The sequence below is a fragment of the Jaculus jaculus genome, chromosome 3 (assembly GCF_020740685.1).
Source record: "Jaculus jaculus isolate mJacJac1 chromosome 3, mJacJac1.mat.Y.cur, whole genome shotgun sequence".
NCBI classification, from domain to species: Eukaryota; Metazoa; Chordata; class Mammalia; order Rodentia; family Dipodidae; genus Jaculus; species Jaculus jaculus.
The window spans coordinates 94,881,383-94,897,562 of NC_059104.1; the positions used below are offsets into that span (position 1 = coordinate 94,881,383).

The window sequence follows — 16,180 nt, forward strand, 5'->3', positions numbered from 1 at the left end:
GTCCCTGATGGAAAAAAGAGGGATGCACTATCTAGAAACTGCCAACCATCTGAAGAAGAAGCTGGTGGGATGGGATTGCACGTTGTAACAACACGGACACTCGCTCCCTGCAGGCCCCAGGTGGCTCATGTGGCATGCTCCCCCAACTCAATAAGCTCTCCGCATGCATGTCTTCCTGTTTCTGAGTCCTCACTGACGCCAGGGATCCCAGAGATACTTGGCCCCCTGTCTCCCCTTTCTAACAGGCTGCAGTGATCCTCACACTGCCAACTTCAGAGCGTGCTGTCTGCCCTCTGTGTGCCAGGTTCTTGTGAACTCACAACTGGTCACTGGCATAGTTCATACATGGTCACTTTGCCTGCTTACTTTTTTGTTGTTGTTGTTGTTGTTTGTTTGTTTTTTGTTCCAGTGATGAAGATGGAAGCCAGGGCCCTGCTCATACTAAGCAAATATTCTATCATTGACATTGAAAAATGTCATCATGGCCCATGCTGTATACTTTTTATTCATTTATATTTTTATTATTGACAACATCCATAATTATAGACAATAACCCATGATTAATTCCCTCCCCCCTCACAGCTCCATTCTCAGTCTCTCTCTTTTTAAAATTTTTTATTTATTTATTAGAGAGAAAGAGGGAGAGAGAGAAAGGGCACTCCAGGGCCTCCAGCCACTGCAAACAAACTCCAGACACATGTACCACCTTGTGCATTAGGCTTACGTGAGTTCTGGAGAATCAAACCTGAGTCCTTTGGCTTTTCAGGCAAGCACCTTTACCACTAATTCATCTCTCCAGCTCCCAGGCTCTTTTATTTTGATGTCATTATATGTTACTCCTGTTATGATGGTCTTGGTAGGTAGTTTCAAGCACTGTGAGTATACAAGCCATTTTGTGTCTGGAGGAGCACGTTGTAAGGAGTCCTACCCTTCCTCTGGCTCTTACATTCTTTCCACCATCTCTTCCACAATGGACCCTGAGCCTTGAAAGGTGTGATAGAGATGTTTCAGTGCCGAGCACTCCTCTGCCACTTCTCAGCCGTATGGTAGCTTTTAGTCATCCCAGAGGTCACTGCCATCTGAAAAAGAAACTTGTCTAACCAAAAGTGAGAGTAGCATTAATATATCGGTATGAACATTAAGAGAGGTGCTTACTGAGCAGTTTAATGAGCATAATATGTGCATTTAGTGAGACACCAGCAGGTGTTTCACCCCCTAGGAATCATGACTTCCCCTGTCACAGATTTTCAGGATCAGGCATGTGTTCCTTCCAATGGAGCAGACCTCTAGTCTAGTGAGTGGTTGATTTTCCCTATAAGAGACATGCCACTATTGCACCCATTGGTTCATTTGACCAGGCTGGCCAAATTTAAGGCTTACAGTGTCCACTGTTGTTTGTCTCCAGTGATGACTTTTCTCTCTCTCCCATGGAGCTACATGCAGCATAGCTTTTTCCAGCCCTCTGTCTGCTGGTCTGCATGGAGGAGGTTTTCAGCTCAGTTCCAGCAGGATTTCTCAGTGATCTTGCAGCCCAAGCATGTGGAGTCTTCAGCAATAGGGTCTTATCATATATTCCTGGTGGGAAACCAAGAGACTCAGAAATGACCTGTAATGTTTTGGGGGCATCAGGGACCTCTTGAGCCAACAACTCACTGGAAGGTATCCCATCCCTGGCACTGAACATTTTCTAATAACAATCTATGGCTGTGGGATGTTCCATTGTCCAAAAATGTAGGTTTCCATATAACTTATTCATACCCTCTTAGATTTTGATTCACCTTCCCCTACCCTTCCTTTACTCAATCTCTTCCCCTGACCTCACTCAGGCCTCTCCATCCCCATTAATCTGTTCTTCTACTTGCATACCATACTTTTTAATAGACAAATCCTGATGGGCTCCTCAGGGTGAATCCCAGCCTTACACTGTTAGGTCCCTTGGTTGCTCTGAACACAGGGCATGGAACAGGCTCACATCTGAAAACCCTGCTTGCTGGAATGGCTGGCGGGTGAGGATAGGCTGGTTGGAGAGGGGAGTTCAAGCAAGCAATTGGCTTGTTACTTGATAGCTGGATGACAGGCAGGCAAGCAATTGGCTTGCTGGTGGCTGAACTGGTGTGATGGATAGAGGCTGCCAGTGGGGTTGGAGGTGGCAGGGAATGGGCATGCCACTCAGTGACCATACTCCACCTCCACTCTTCATTGTCTGATGAGTGAATTTTGAGGGAGCTGGGCCTTCAACATTTCTTCTTTACCACCTGGCTCTCAGTTCCGCTATGTAAAGAAACACTGCAGGACTCCCCTCACAGGCACCAGCCGCACAAAGCTTCCAGCACCCCAGAAGGCACACTGCCCTCTCCCACCGATGGCACCTGGGCAAATGCCAGCCATCCAGGTGGCTGGCTGGCTGCCTGTTCCTTCTCTGACAAAGCTCCCATCCTAGTCTTAAGTATGCTGGGGGTGGGAGCAGGTGCTTCCGGATTTGGTCTTGCCTTGAGCGCTGTGTCAGCCCTAACCTCCCACATACTAGGCAAATACTCCACCACTGAGCCCCAGCCCAGCCTCACCTCAGTGCCCATGAGAATGTGCACAGTCCCTTATAGTAGGAAATGGCCCGTGTTGATGACTAGCTCTTTACATTGGACCTTTTCGGTTACCATGGCTAAGTAGTGTCTAGCTCCTAATTGATAGTGGAGTGATAGGGTAGTGGGTTGGCAGAGGGGTTAGCTGATTGGCTAGCTAGGGTGGTAAGATGGTGGAGAGCTAGGTGGGCTAGCAGAAGGGTTGGTGCGTGGGCTGGTGGGCTAGTTAGTTAGGGCTAGGGTGGTAGAGGGATAAATAGGCTAGTAGATTAGTGGGCAAGTTATCTGGTTGTAAGTAGGTTGGTTTGTGACCTAGAAGGTATTGTAGGTTGGTAGCATGGCAGACGGTAGGTCATCGGGCTGGTTGGTGAGGCGGATTGGTTAGCGGGGGTGGTGACTTGGCTGGTGGAGTGGAGGACATGGCCGGTGGTGAGTTAGCTGGGAGATGGGTGACACGTTGGTGCCTCCAGCCATGAGGTCTGCATAGTCAGAGGAGAGGCCGGTGAGTATCAATTCCCATTCCTGTTGATCCAGGGGGCCCCTGGGGCTTCCCGTGCTGGGCCCAGGTAGTCATACCACGCAGCTGGGAGGAGAGCAGCGCTGCACTGCAGAGGTACCCTGGGGAACTCAGATAGCGACTCCACGCACAGCAGCCTGAGTCCCTCTGCCCCGCCATGCCAGGCCCCTGACTGGCCAGCACCCAGAGGACTTTCCTTTCCAGCAGAGTGACCTGACAAGGCTTAGCAAGCTTTGCGCTACCTGAGACAGACTCCAGAGCAAGGGTCTCCGGCAGGTGTGAGCCTCCCGTTCCAGCCAGGTTGGGAACCCACCTCAGATGCTCCCTTCAGTCTACCAGGATCCAGAGCCCCCTCCTGCCTCTGTTCATCAACCCCCAGGCTGCCGCCCAAACCTCAGCTCTCCTGCCTCCTCCACAGCCTCTCTCGCCCCATTGCTCCCTTCCACCCCTCCTGAGGCAGGGGCTGAAGCCTGAGTCACTGGTCTAAATCTGCTCACCCCAACACTGCCTTGTAGGTGGTCTAGTCCACACTCCAGCCAGGGCCACCGGGACATTAGCAAATTGCATCTTCTGGGAATCTGAAAAAGAGATTTCAGGAGGAAATTGCTTTCTGCCCTGCTCAGTCCAGATGGGGTTATTTCTCACTCGCCCATCTTTTCCTGTTCCTTGCAATCTCAGTGAAAAATGAGAACATGTCTAAAGCTTAGTCCCTTGTTTAGGCCGGACTTTATCTTTTCTGGGTCTGCAGAGGCCTGAAGACATGCAAAAAGGCCATGACCAAGGGACTAGGATAATATCCAAGTGCTCCTCCTACAGACAAGCTCTGCCCACAGCTCCTGAGCACACATGCCAGCTGGGCAAGGGGCTGCAGCTGGAGAAAACAGGGCCAGCCAGGGCAAATCTGGGCACAGCAGGGGTACTCCACTTTGTCCCCAGATGGACAAGGTTGTCTTTCCTAGGAAAGCTCTCTCCCCTCCAGGTGTTCCCATGTCTCCGGAGCAAAGCGCCTATAACCCACCTTAGTGGCAGCTATCTATGCCAGCCCTCTGGGGCCACCCCTAGAGAGACTGAGACAACTTCTATCCCTGCCAAGAAGCCCCTTCTCCACTTCAGCCTTATCTCCTGAAAAGTATGTGATGGGCCCTGCGTCACCCCACAGTGAGGCCAGTATCCAACATGTGGGCAGTGCTCTGAGAAGTAGGTTCTTTTGTTGTTGATGATGATGATGATTTTTATTTATTTATTTGAGAGCAACAGACAGAGAGAGAGAGGGGGGCAGAGAGAGAGAGAGAAAGAGAATGGGCGCGCCAGGGCTTCCAGCCACTGCAAACAAACTCCAGACGCGTGCGCCCCCTTGTGCATCTGGCTAACGTGGGTCCTGGAGAATTGAGCCTCAAACTAGGGTCCTTAGGCTTCACAGGCAAGCGCTTAACTGCTAAGCCATCTCTCCAGCCCAAAAGTAGGTTCTTGTTTGCTCACCACTCATGCTATGCCACACACAGTGCCAAGAACTTCAAACATGTGGTCTTGTTCTGTCTTCCCAGGAATCTTATGGGTAGATCTATGATTATCTAAAGAAAAAGAAAACCTAGGGCCTTGTGGTTCATGCCTATAATCCCAACACTTGGAATGCTGAGGCATGAGGATTGCTAAGATTTTGAGGCCAGCTTGGGTTAGATGGTGAGTTACAAATTGACCTCAGCTACAAAGTGAGACACTGTCTTTAAAAGTAGGAGATGGCTAGAGAGATTGTTCAGTGGTCAAGGTGCTTACCTGCAAAGCCTAATAATGACCTGGGTTTGATTCCCCAGTACCCATGTAAAGCCAGATGTACAAAGTGGCACATGCATCTGGAGTTCATTCGCAGTGGCTAGAGGCCCATCCTCCAGATCCTCCGGATCCAGTGCATTCATTCTCTGTCTCTCTTCTCTTCTCTTCTCTTCTCTCTCTCTCTCTCTCTATCTCTCATTGCAATCAATCAATCAATCAATAAATAAATAATATTTTTTAATGGTAAATCACACATTTGACCAGACTTCAAATCCCTCTTCTTAACCCTCATACTACGTTACCAGGTGCTGGTCCATGCCTTTTAAAGGAGTCTGGAGTCTGAAGAGATGGTTTAGTGAGTAAAGTACTTGCCACAGAAGCATGAGAACCTGAGTGCAAACCCTCAGTGCTCATGCAAAAGCCAGGCATGGCAATGTGCGCCTATTGTCCCAGTGCGGGGAGGCAGAAGCAAGATCTCCAGGGCATGCTGGCTAGCTAGCAGACTCAGTGTGCTCTAGATCAAGGAAAGACCCTGCCTCAAAAAATAAACCGAAGCTGGACATGGTGGCGCACGCCTTCAATCCCAGCACATAGGAGGCAGAGGTAGGAGGACTGCTGTGAGTTTGAGGACATCCTGAGACTCCATGGTAAATTCCAGGTCAGTCTAGGCTATAGCAAAACCCTTTCTCCAAAAAAAACTCAAATTAATAATAATAATAATGATGAGCTGATGTTGGGAGTGTAGCTCAGATGGTGCTGGGATGTGCGCCACTGCACCCAGCTGTCTTATTGTTTCTTGAGATAGAGTCTTACTAGGTAGCCCAAGATGACCTCAAGCTTGCCATGCTCCCAACTGCTGAGGTCATAGCAGTGTGTCACCACACCCAGCTGAAAGAGGAATTTCAGATTGTTTAGGTGAGGAGGAGTTGAAGGGGAAAGGAGGAGTTCTAGAATACTTCAAATGGTAATCAAAGTGGCTAGCCCTTATAGAGTGCTGGCTCTATGCAAGAGCTCTGAGGAATTCCTTATCATATTAATTCATTTAATCCTTCTGAGCTAGACCCTGTTACCCTGCCCAATATGCAATGGCAAAGCTTCTGTCCTTATCACTATACTCTTTCTCACCTAATAATGTAGTCCACAGTGTTTAAGGATGTGGTGCCAACGAGAAAGGCATTCCACTCGAGAATGCCCACAGCCCATGATTGCTTGGCTATTAGTCTGCCTGGCTCCACTCAGCACCCCATCAGTGTGCTTCTCGCTCTCTCCCTCTGCCCCTCTGTGCCACTGCTGCTGCCACCCTGGCCCTTCCCACCTGAGGGTGATGCCAGCCATGACATACCTTTCAGGAGATGAGGCGGACATGGAGAGGGAGCTTCTGAGCAGAGATGGAACACCAAACTTCAGATGACAGTTTCTGTGATAGTAACAGGGAACCAAGGGTAAAACCAGGAAGTCCAAACCTGACTGGGTGAGGCTGGAAAGGGAGGGACAGACAAGTCAAGAGGTGGCAGGTTGGTGTGGCAAGAGGAGACCTCCACCAAGCCATCTCCAGGCTAAGGCTAATCAAGGCACACTGGCTTTCCCCAGGGGGGCCGTCAGAAGGGGTAAGAGCAAGGGACCGTCCCCTCCTATGCAAAATGTGTGTCACCTTCATCTTCCTCTCCAGCAAGTCTTCTACCTATCCCTGGTTGCACTCTTCAGAACCAGCCCCACCACACATGTGCACACACACATGTGCATACACATGTATATATACATATATATGTATGTATATATATACATGCACAAGCATTTATCTACAACAGGAATAATGTGTACATTTTGCTATCAAAAGTTTCAAAATTTTTTAAAAGAATGCATACAAGCCAGGCATGGTGGCTTTAATGCCTTTAATCCCAGCACTCGGGAGGCAGGGGTAGGAGGATCTCCATGAGTTCAAGGCCACCCGAGACTACATAGTGAATTCCAGGTCAGCCTGGACTAGAGTGAAACTACCACAAAAAAAAAAAAAAGAGTGCATACAATACTGTACATGCGAACATGCACATGGTTGATTTTGTCAAAGCAACAGCCTCGTGAGTAGGAAAGCAGATCCACCAGCAACAGACTCAGAGACAGAGGAGGGGCTCAGAGAGTGGCCAAGCATGATTCCAGGGAGAGATTGTGGGAGCTGCCATCCCCGGCAACTCATTGGAGTCCAGGGCCTGGCCACTAGACACTGCACACTCCGGTAATGAATGTCTCTTACCTGCTAAAACCAATCAAGACCATGAGAAAGAAAGTGAGATAATGAGGTGAAGTCAGAGGGGAGGTCTTCATACTCAGAAAAATTCACTAAATTAGCTCTGGGCATGAGGGCAGCCGAAGCAGAAAGAAAGGCAGGACAAGGGCCCAGGACCCACAAGATAGATACCCGTCATTAGAAAACAAGCAGTCTCGTTCATCAGTCTCCACAGGACCCAGGACAGTGCCCAATGCATAGTGGAAAAAAAATCTGTCCAATGAATGAATGAGTACACAAATACACACATGCATACATGCCCATTCTTCAACGCAAGCTAAAGATTTTCAAGGCCCTAGGCTTGAGGAAAACTATCAGCCCATGGGCCTTTGAGGAATGTGCTAAGCAATTCATTCATTCATTCATTCATTCCCTATTTGCTCCACAATACTTAGTGTATTTTGCAATGATCGCCACTACAGATGAATTGATGAACATGACATGGGCTGGAGAGATGGCTTGGCGGTTAAGACGTCTGCCTGCAAAGCCAAAAGGATCCCGGTTCGACTCTCCAGGACCCACGTTAGCCAGATGCACAAGGGGCGCATGCATTTGGAGTTCGCTTGCTGTGGCTGGAGGCCCTGGCGCACCCATTCTCTCTCTCTCTCTCTCTAATTAATTAATTAATTTTTTTTAAAGTTCCCATCCTCAGGGAACATTCATTGTGCTGGCAAGAAATAACCAGTGTGCAATAAACCCAGGCGACTGCTGAGCATGTGTGTTAAAAGACCCTGCATGCTGTAAAGGGAAATAGCAGGCGCAGAGTCAGGGTGGGACTGGGCCTCAAACAGGAGGTGACATGTCAGCAGTGACCTGAAGGGGGCCAAGGAGCGAGCCTCACAGACATCTGGAGGAGGAAAAGATGCCGTGGCCCCAGGTGTGGCCGTCTGGGAGGGGAGGCAGGTGCACCTGGGCTAGGCTGGGGCAGTGGAGGAGAAGGCAGGTCCGGCTGAACGTCTGTGAGAGCCAGGCTGTCCTTGGAGCAGCCAGGGTGCTGAACACAGACTGTAGGCTTCATGAACAGGCTTTCCTGAGGGGTTGGGTACAAGCTGGGAGGGGAGAGGCAGGTAGATGCTTCATAGCACCCTCCTGAAGCTTCCACACCCACATGGGGTGGATAGGGCCAGGCAGCCTCCCATCCTGGCCATCAGCATATCTAGAGCTAGAGAATGAACACACCTCCTCGGACCACAGGCCTAATGCACAGAGGTCTCCCAGCCCAGCAAGGGTGCTGACACCCTTGATTGAAGGTTACTCCTTCAATCCAAGCCAAGCAGCCCAGTCTTCCCCAATGTCTCCAACACAGGCCCACAGCGACAGCAGTCTCCACGGTGCCACCAGTGCCCACTGAAGGCTGTGGCTAGCAAACACTGGCCTGCCACCCACTGATAGACACACACACATTTTCATACTTATATACCCATAATGCCCATATGTGCACCCCACACATACACACCAGTGGCTCCTTGGACTGGTCACCCCATTGATTTGCTCTTCCAAGAATATCATGGTTGGCAACTTCATTAACCCTGAGGACAGATCACTTAAAGTCAGGGGACCTCCCCAACACCCAAATGTCAGATCTCTCCCTCTCTCTCTCTCTCTCTCTCTCATACACACACATCACACAAAACATTTACTCTAATACTCGTACCCTCCAGAAAGTCTCTGGGGACCCAGGTGGCAAGCTCTGAGACCTTGTAGATCTGAAGCCTGCCCCTGAGTATCCACTGGGGAAGCCTTGGAAACTAGGGAAGAGAGGAGGTCCAAATGTCCGCGGCCCTGCCTGCAGCTCTCCACTTGTTCCTTTCAGCACTGCTTAAGTCCAAGCATGAGAAAAAGGAGTAAGAAACCTGGCCGAAGGGGGCACTTACTCCATGCCAAGGCCTGTGCCAAGTATGTTGTAACCCTCATCTCAGCTCCTCACAGCTTGGCACAGACGTGCTGATGCTAGTCACACCTGCCACCAGTGACTCCCAGGCACCTCCAGACCCTGCACCCTGCTTCCCCTGTCTCTCTGACTCACTTACCCATAAAGGTGACCGCGTGGAGCTCTGCTCTGCCAGTGCTGGTATGGAGGATAGATTAGTGACCCAAGAAGGCAGCCTGGCATCTAATGACTCCAGGTTGGCCGGTGTGCCTAGCCCTCTGGGTCCTAGAGGCAGCGGGAAGCAGTGGGGGAGGGATCTGGGAGATGGCAAGCTAAGGTAAATGAAATATTGATGCCCGTGTCCTGGTAAAGCGGAGAACGCTCCTTGTCCATGAATAAAAGATAAGTTGGAGGAGCAGACTGGGCAGTAGATTAATTAACCTGAATGAGCATTCTCTCTGTGCTGTGGGGGAGGGACGCGGTGGAGCAGACACACTGTCCCAGCCTGAGGATCCCCCAAGGGACCAGCAGCGATCCCCTAATGCCAGGTAGACAGCTGGGTAGGTCAGCAGTGCCAAGGCTAGCCGGGCAGAAAGCGAAGCAGACGTAGTCAGGGGAGCACTGCGCTAGGCGGGGAGGGCCATCCAAGATGGCAGCTTCCCTGGCAGATGGAGGCGACAGAGGACAGCTGCTACTGCCACGAGCATGGCCAGAGTACAGTCTCTGCGCTCCTGGGATGCCAGGTCCTTTCCTGCCGCCTCAAGCACTTCTCCAGGGAGTCTGAGAGAACCAGAGTAAGAGAGGAGTGTGGGTTAAAGCTAAGACTGACGTGGAAAGTTGGCCATCCCGGGCATAGGTCTGACTATGAGAGGGCTCCAAGATGGGCAAGTGCAGGAGAGAAGTGCCCAGACCTTCGGGAAGTGACAATGGCTGTCTCAGCAGGAGACAGCTTACAACCTCAGTGTCCATTTGTCATCCACCAGCTGTGTCAGCTTTCACAAGCTCTTGGCAGTTTTATGTTACCCAAAGGTGACATTAGGACAGGGTGACAATGTCCCTCATCAGGCTCCTCCTCTGCGGGATCCTGCTGGAGGGCATCAGCTCCAGGCCCTGTAGTGTCCTAAGGGGCCTCTGGGGTCAGCACTGGTGATACTAACCCTTCCTCCCAACCATCCTTGATGGGATCTGGGTCCCCTCTGCTCATGACATCATCCTGTTCTGCCCTGGGTCTCTGACACAGAACCATTTTTGCAGCTGTTCTCTGGGCAAGGGCCGGGTCAGAGTTCAGGTGGCTTCAGCCGATGCCAGCCACAGCCCCAGGCAAGTGGCACAGCACCCCAACCTCTTCTCCAGCCTGAACCACAGATCACAGTCGGAAACAACTTCTGGAATCCATCCCAAAACCAGCCGTGGGGACTGTCAGGGTCAGAGGTACGCAGCTGGCATTAATTCAGGCTGGTTCCTTCCACAGCCACAACTATGGTCTCCCCCCGCCTGCCCCAGCCCGCCATGACCTCCCTGGCTCCCCCAGCCCTGCTCCTCTGGCTGGCTCGCATCATTTCCCATCCCTTGTGCTCGGTGGGCCATTCATCACTAGCAGCCTGCTGACATCTTCTGCACTTTATCTCATATTTGTTATTTAACTTTGTTTCATGCGGGCTTGAGACTGTCTCTTCCATTAATTCTTGGCTTCTTGAATGTAAGAGCAAGGTCATTTTGGTTCCCTCCAGGTCCCCAAAGCCCTGCACGGCATCGAGCTTGTGGAGAACACAGTGCACTGATGTTTGCTTAGGTGCACGAACAAAGCATGCTCACAGGGCCTGTCGCCGTGACAAGAGCTACCGCTTTCTCAAGGAACCAGATGGGACAGTGTCTCACCTTCTCTTGGCCACATGACCAAACTGGGGCTCACATTTGACCAAGCTGGTGAGCAGCAGAACCCTAATCTGGGCCAATTGTGGCTGGTGCCTCCACCTGCAGATGGCCAGCAGGGTCCCTAGCATGCCTCACCTCCTGAGGAGGAGCAGAAAGGCCTCCTGAGGACTGAGAATGAGCAGAGCTGAACCTAGGCTGAGGGGTCTGGGCAGCTCAGAGACAGCCAAGCTGCAAACACAGGTGGCCAGCTCGACTTCCAGAGATGCTTTGGCCTCCCCTCCCAGAGGCAGGCTGACACCTCACTCTCACCTAAGGCCTGGAGCCAGGTAGGAGGTAGGGATGGAGGCCCTCAGCAGACCAGAAGCAATGGTGGGTGCTCAGGAGTCCTGAGGAGGTGAGAAACACGCAGAAGGCTGCCCTGGGAGGCGCATTCATTGACGGGCTCACATCCCAGCGTGTTATCTCAGAAGCCAGGGCCCTTGTTGAGAAAAGCCACTCAGAAGCCATGGGTTACCATCTCTGTAATCACAGCGCCACCAGCTGGTCACTTGTGGCATAGCCATGGGACTAGTCCACAGCAGAATCCAGGCATCAAAAAGAATGCCCAGGCCCAGCCGCGGGCTGGTGGCAGAGGTGGAAGTTCAAGGCCACCCTGAGACTACATAGTGAATTCCCCCAGGTCAGCCTGGACAAGAGTGAGATCCTACCTCAAAAAAAAAAAAATGGAGTTGAAGGTCTAGGGAGATGGCTCAGTGGTTAAAGAAAGCCCTTATACAAAACCAGGTGTGGTGGTGCATGCCTTTAATCCCATGTAAACCAGACCCACAAGGTGACTCATGCACAAGGTCACACATGTGCGCAAGGTGACACACACATCTGGAATTCGATTTCAGTGGCTGGGGGCCCTGGCATGCCAATTCTCTCTCAATAAAAAAAAGAAAGTCCAACTATTAGTTAGCATGGATTCTGCTCCTCTGTACAAACACACTGTAGGCAACTCTCTGGGGCCGACAGACCACCGTCCTGGCCTTTATGGAGCTAGCCCTCGAATGGGAGAAAGTGACATATACAGGACCAATATGTGTGTACCACACACCTCAGGGGCATCGGGTGTGTGAGCGGCGAGGCGGAAGATAGAGCAGGAAGCAGGCGGGAAGTGCCCAGGGAACCGCAATGGCACGTGGGAGGCCAGGCCTGACCTCACAGAGGCAGTGACATCAAGGAAAGTGGAAGGAGATTGAGAAGAGTCTGGTGGGTTTTTCAGAGGTGAGGAGGGGCAGATCCTGAAGGCTGACTTCCAAAGGCCATATTAAGACCTTTGCCTCTGTGCGGGGGGCCTTGTTGCTGCGCTCTGCGAGGAAGACCAGCATAACGGAGGGGGTTTCACTTCTTCATTAGTGCCATACTGAGGACCGAACCCAGGGACTCCTGCGTGTCAGGCAAGCGCTCTCCTCTGTACAGCCCCAACTCTGTGCTGCTCAATGGTGGAGCGGACGCCCATTCACAGAGTGGCACATGGTCTGGAGTTAGTCTGCAGTAGCAAGAGGCCCTGCTATTCCCATATTCACTCATTCATTCATTCATTCATTCATTCATTCTCTCTCTCTCTCTCTCTCTCCCTTTCTCTCTCTTTCTCTCTGTCTGTCTGGAGAGATTGCTTAGTGGTTAAGGCACTTGCCTACAAAGTCTAAGGTCTCAGGTTTGAGTCCCCAGTACATACATAAAGCCGGATGCATACAGTGGCACATGTGTCTGGAGTTCGTTTGCAGTGGTTGGAAGCTCTGGTGTGCCCATTCTCTCTCTCTATCTGCCTCTTTCTCTCACTCTGTCTCAAATAAATAATAAATAAAATATTTTTTTTAACTTTAAAAATAAAGAGGCCAGTATTAACAAATGTCCCTGAGGACTGGGAGACATTGGACCTCTCTTACTCTGCTCTGGAATATGAAAGAGGTAACCACTTTGGAGAACCGCTTGGTAATTCCTCATAAAGTTAAAAATGAGGTGCAAACTGTGACCCAGCAATTCCACTCGTAGGTGTAAGTCCAAGAAAAATAAAAGCATACATTCACCCAAGGCCTGAAGATAGCCATCTGTTCTTCAGTCCTGAATCACCCCTTCTAGACTTCCTCTTTACTCTCTTCCCTGAATTCACGTGACTCCCGCAACTATCCTCAACCTGACCTTTGGAGAGGCATATTCGAGATAGGCCTCCCATCTCCCCTTTCTTAGCTGCCTTTTTCTCTTCTGTAAAACTTTCTGTGCTTGTTATATGGTGCAATGTATTTAGTAGCAAAACTTATAGACAACTATCCACTGTAGCATTGTTTCCTGTGGCCAAAAGATGGAAACAGCTTATTCTCCATCAAGCCAGGTGTGATGACACGGGCCTTTAGTCCCAGCACTTAGGAGGCAGAGATAGGACAGCCAAGAGCTTGAGGCCACCCTGAGACTACAGAATGAATTCCAGGTCAACCTGGACTAGAGTGAGACTCTACCTTGAAAAAAAACAGTGACTGGATAAACAAAATGCAGTATATTCATATAAGGGAATATGATTCCACCATAAAAAAGAATGAAATAAGGATGGCAAGATATCTTAGTGGTTAAGGCACTTGCCTGTGAAGCCTGAGAATCCAAGTTTGATTTCCCAGTGCCCACATAAGCCAGATGCACAAAGTGGAGCATGCATCTGGAGTTTGTTTGACCTGGCACGCCCATTCTTTCTATCTGCCTCTTTCTCCCCCCCACCAAAAATTAAAATTAAAATTAAAAAATGATCTGGGTGTGGTGGCACATTAACACCAGCACTTGGGAGGCAGAAGTAGGAGGATCACTGTGAGTTCAAGGCCACCCTGAGACACCACAGTGAATTCCAGGTCAGCCTGGGCTAGAGTGAAATCCTACCTCAAAAAAACAAAAATAATAGTAATAATGATAATAAATGGTTAAAAAGGACATGAAGATGCTGGAGACATGGCTTAGTGGTTAAGGTGTTCGCCTGCAAAGCCAAAGAACCATGGTTTGATTCCCCAGGACCCACATAAGCTAGATGCACAAGGTGACGCAAGCATAAGGCCAATCATGCACGCAAGGTGGTGTATGCATCTGGAGGCCCTGGCACCACGCCCATTCTCCCTCTCTCTCTCTCTCTCTCTCTCTCTGTCTCTCTCATAAATAAATAAATAAATAAATAGGGAATGAAATGCTGATTCAAGCTATAATATGGATGAATATTGAAAACATAGTCCAAGAGAAAGAAGCTAGTCACAATAGACCACATCCTATGTTATTCCATTGATAAGAAGTGTCCAAAAGACATGAACCTATAGGTGTTGGGCCTCTCCACAGAGCAGATTTGAGGTCACCGGGGTTTAGGATGAGGAAGAGTGTGGTGGGTTACTGCTATGGGGTACAAGTTTTCATATCAGAGTGTTGAAAATGGTCTGGGATTAGGGAGTGCCAAGGGTTGCACAACTGCAAAAATACCAAAAACTGCTGCACGTGTAAAGGTGATATTATGGAGTAGAAGGCCTATATTTTTATAAATGATTTTTAAGGGTTTGGTTGCATGAAACAGGGGGGTGAGCTCAGCATAAATAAGTAGGAGACAGAGGACATAGGCAGTGGTGCAGGTGGGGATGGGTAGGGTGGGGGGACATGGACATTCTCTTCTAGTGGCTCCTGTGTCTTTAGCAAGACAGGAAGTGAGATCATTAGCTGAAAGTGAGGACAGGGCCTCAAAACAATTGTCTCGGGCTGGAGAGATGGCTTAGCAGTCAAGGTACTTTGTTTTCATAGCCGACCCAGGTTCAACTTCCCTGAACCCACATAAGACAGATTCACAAGGTCATGCATGCACATAAGATGGTGCACATGACTGGAGTTTGATTACAGTGGCTAGGGGCCCTGACACACCAATTCTCTGTCTCCTTCTCTCTCTTGTGCATGGTCATTCTCTCTTTCTCTCTCTCTCCCACTCTCTCTCTCAAAGGAAGGAAGGAGGGAATGAGGACAGGGCAGGGCAGGGCAGAGCAGAGCAGACTGAAGCAAGAACTGAAGAGAAGAGAAGAGAAGAGAAGAGAAGAGAAGAGAAGAGAAGAGAAGAGAGGGGAGAAGAGAGGAGGGGAGGGGAGGGGAGGAGAGGGAGGGCAGGAGAGGGGAGGGCAGGGGAGGGGAGGGCAGGGGAGGGGAGGAGAGAAGAGTGTGGTCATGTGAAGGAGCGCTGAGTGCACACCATGTGGCTCCTGCCACCTTGAGACAATGGGGCTCCAGGACCCAGGGCCTGTGCTCCACAAAGCATGCATCACCTGCTCCCTGTATATACAGGCACACACACGGAAGCTTACATCAAGAAGTTAAAACTGTGCCTACACGTCACCCACCACCCTTTCAAGTGCACACTCCCTTGCCCTCTGGTTTCCCTCATGGAAGTTAGCATCACTGACACTTTAATGTGCACAAGTGTGTGTACAAGGATGCTCATGGATGCATGAATGTAGCAAAATGATGGAAACCATTCAAATGTCTAATGCTGGACAACGGTTTGAAAAGCAAAACTGATGTTGGTAAAATGCTTGCCTACTATTCACAAAGCCTGGGTTCAATCCCCAGCACTACACAGTCCCAGTACTCAGGAGGTAAAGGCAGAAAGATCAGAATTTCAAATTCATCCTTAGCTACATAGTGAGTTTGAGGCATGAAACCCTACCTCATAAATAAATAAATAAATAAAAGCTGGGTGTGGTGGCACACGCCTTTAATCCCAGCACTCTGGAGGCAGAGGAAGGAGGATCACCATGAGTTCAAGGCCACCCTAAGACTACATAGTGAATTCCAGGTCAGCCTGGGCTACAGTGAGACCCTACCTCATGAAACCAAACAAACAAAAAAGAATAAAGTCTATCCATACAGTGGGATAGTCTGTTGCAGTTCATATGCAGGGACGTAGGAGAATTTCCACATGAATTTTCGGAGGTGGACAATCATGATACAGACTGGTGTGGGCAAGAGTACATAATTTTCCTTCCTCTTATCAAAAAATTTGTGGGCTGGAGAGATGGCTTAGCGGTTAAGCGCTTGCCTGTGAAGCCTAAGGACCCCGGTTCGAGGCTCGGTTCCCCAGGTCCCACGTTAGCCAGATGCACAAGGGGGCGCACGCGTCTGGAGTTCGTTTGCAGAGGCTGGAAGCCCTGGCACGCCCATTCTCTCTCTCTCCCTCTATCTGTCTTTCTCTCTGTGTCTGTCGCTCTCAAATAAATAAATAAATAAATTTTTTTAAATAC

General features: G+C 50.0%; 1 long non-coding RNA gene across 1 annotated transcript; it reads right to left on the reverse strand.

The window, feature by feature from the left end:
- Nucleotides 1-1,544: 1,544 nt before the first annotated feature.
- Nucleotides 1,545-6,299, reverse strand: LOC123459265. The gene is made up of 3 exons (XR_006636165.1): nt 6,209-6,299; nt 3,594-3,674; nt 1,545-1,575 (listed from the first exon to the last, which is right to left on the reverse strand). It is a non-coding gene; the product is annotated as an uncharacterized LOC123459265 (long non-coding RNA).
- Nucleotides 6,300-16,180: the final 9,881 nt, after the last annotated feature.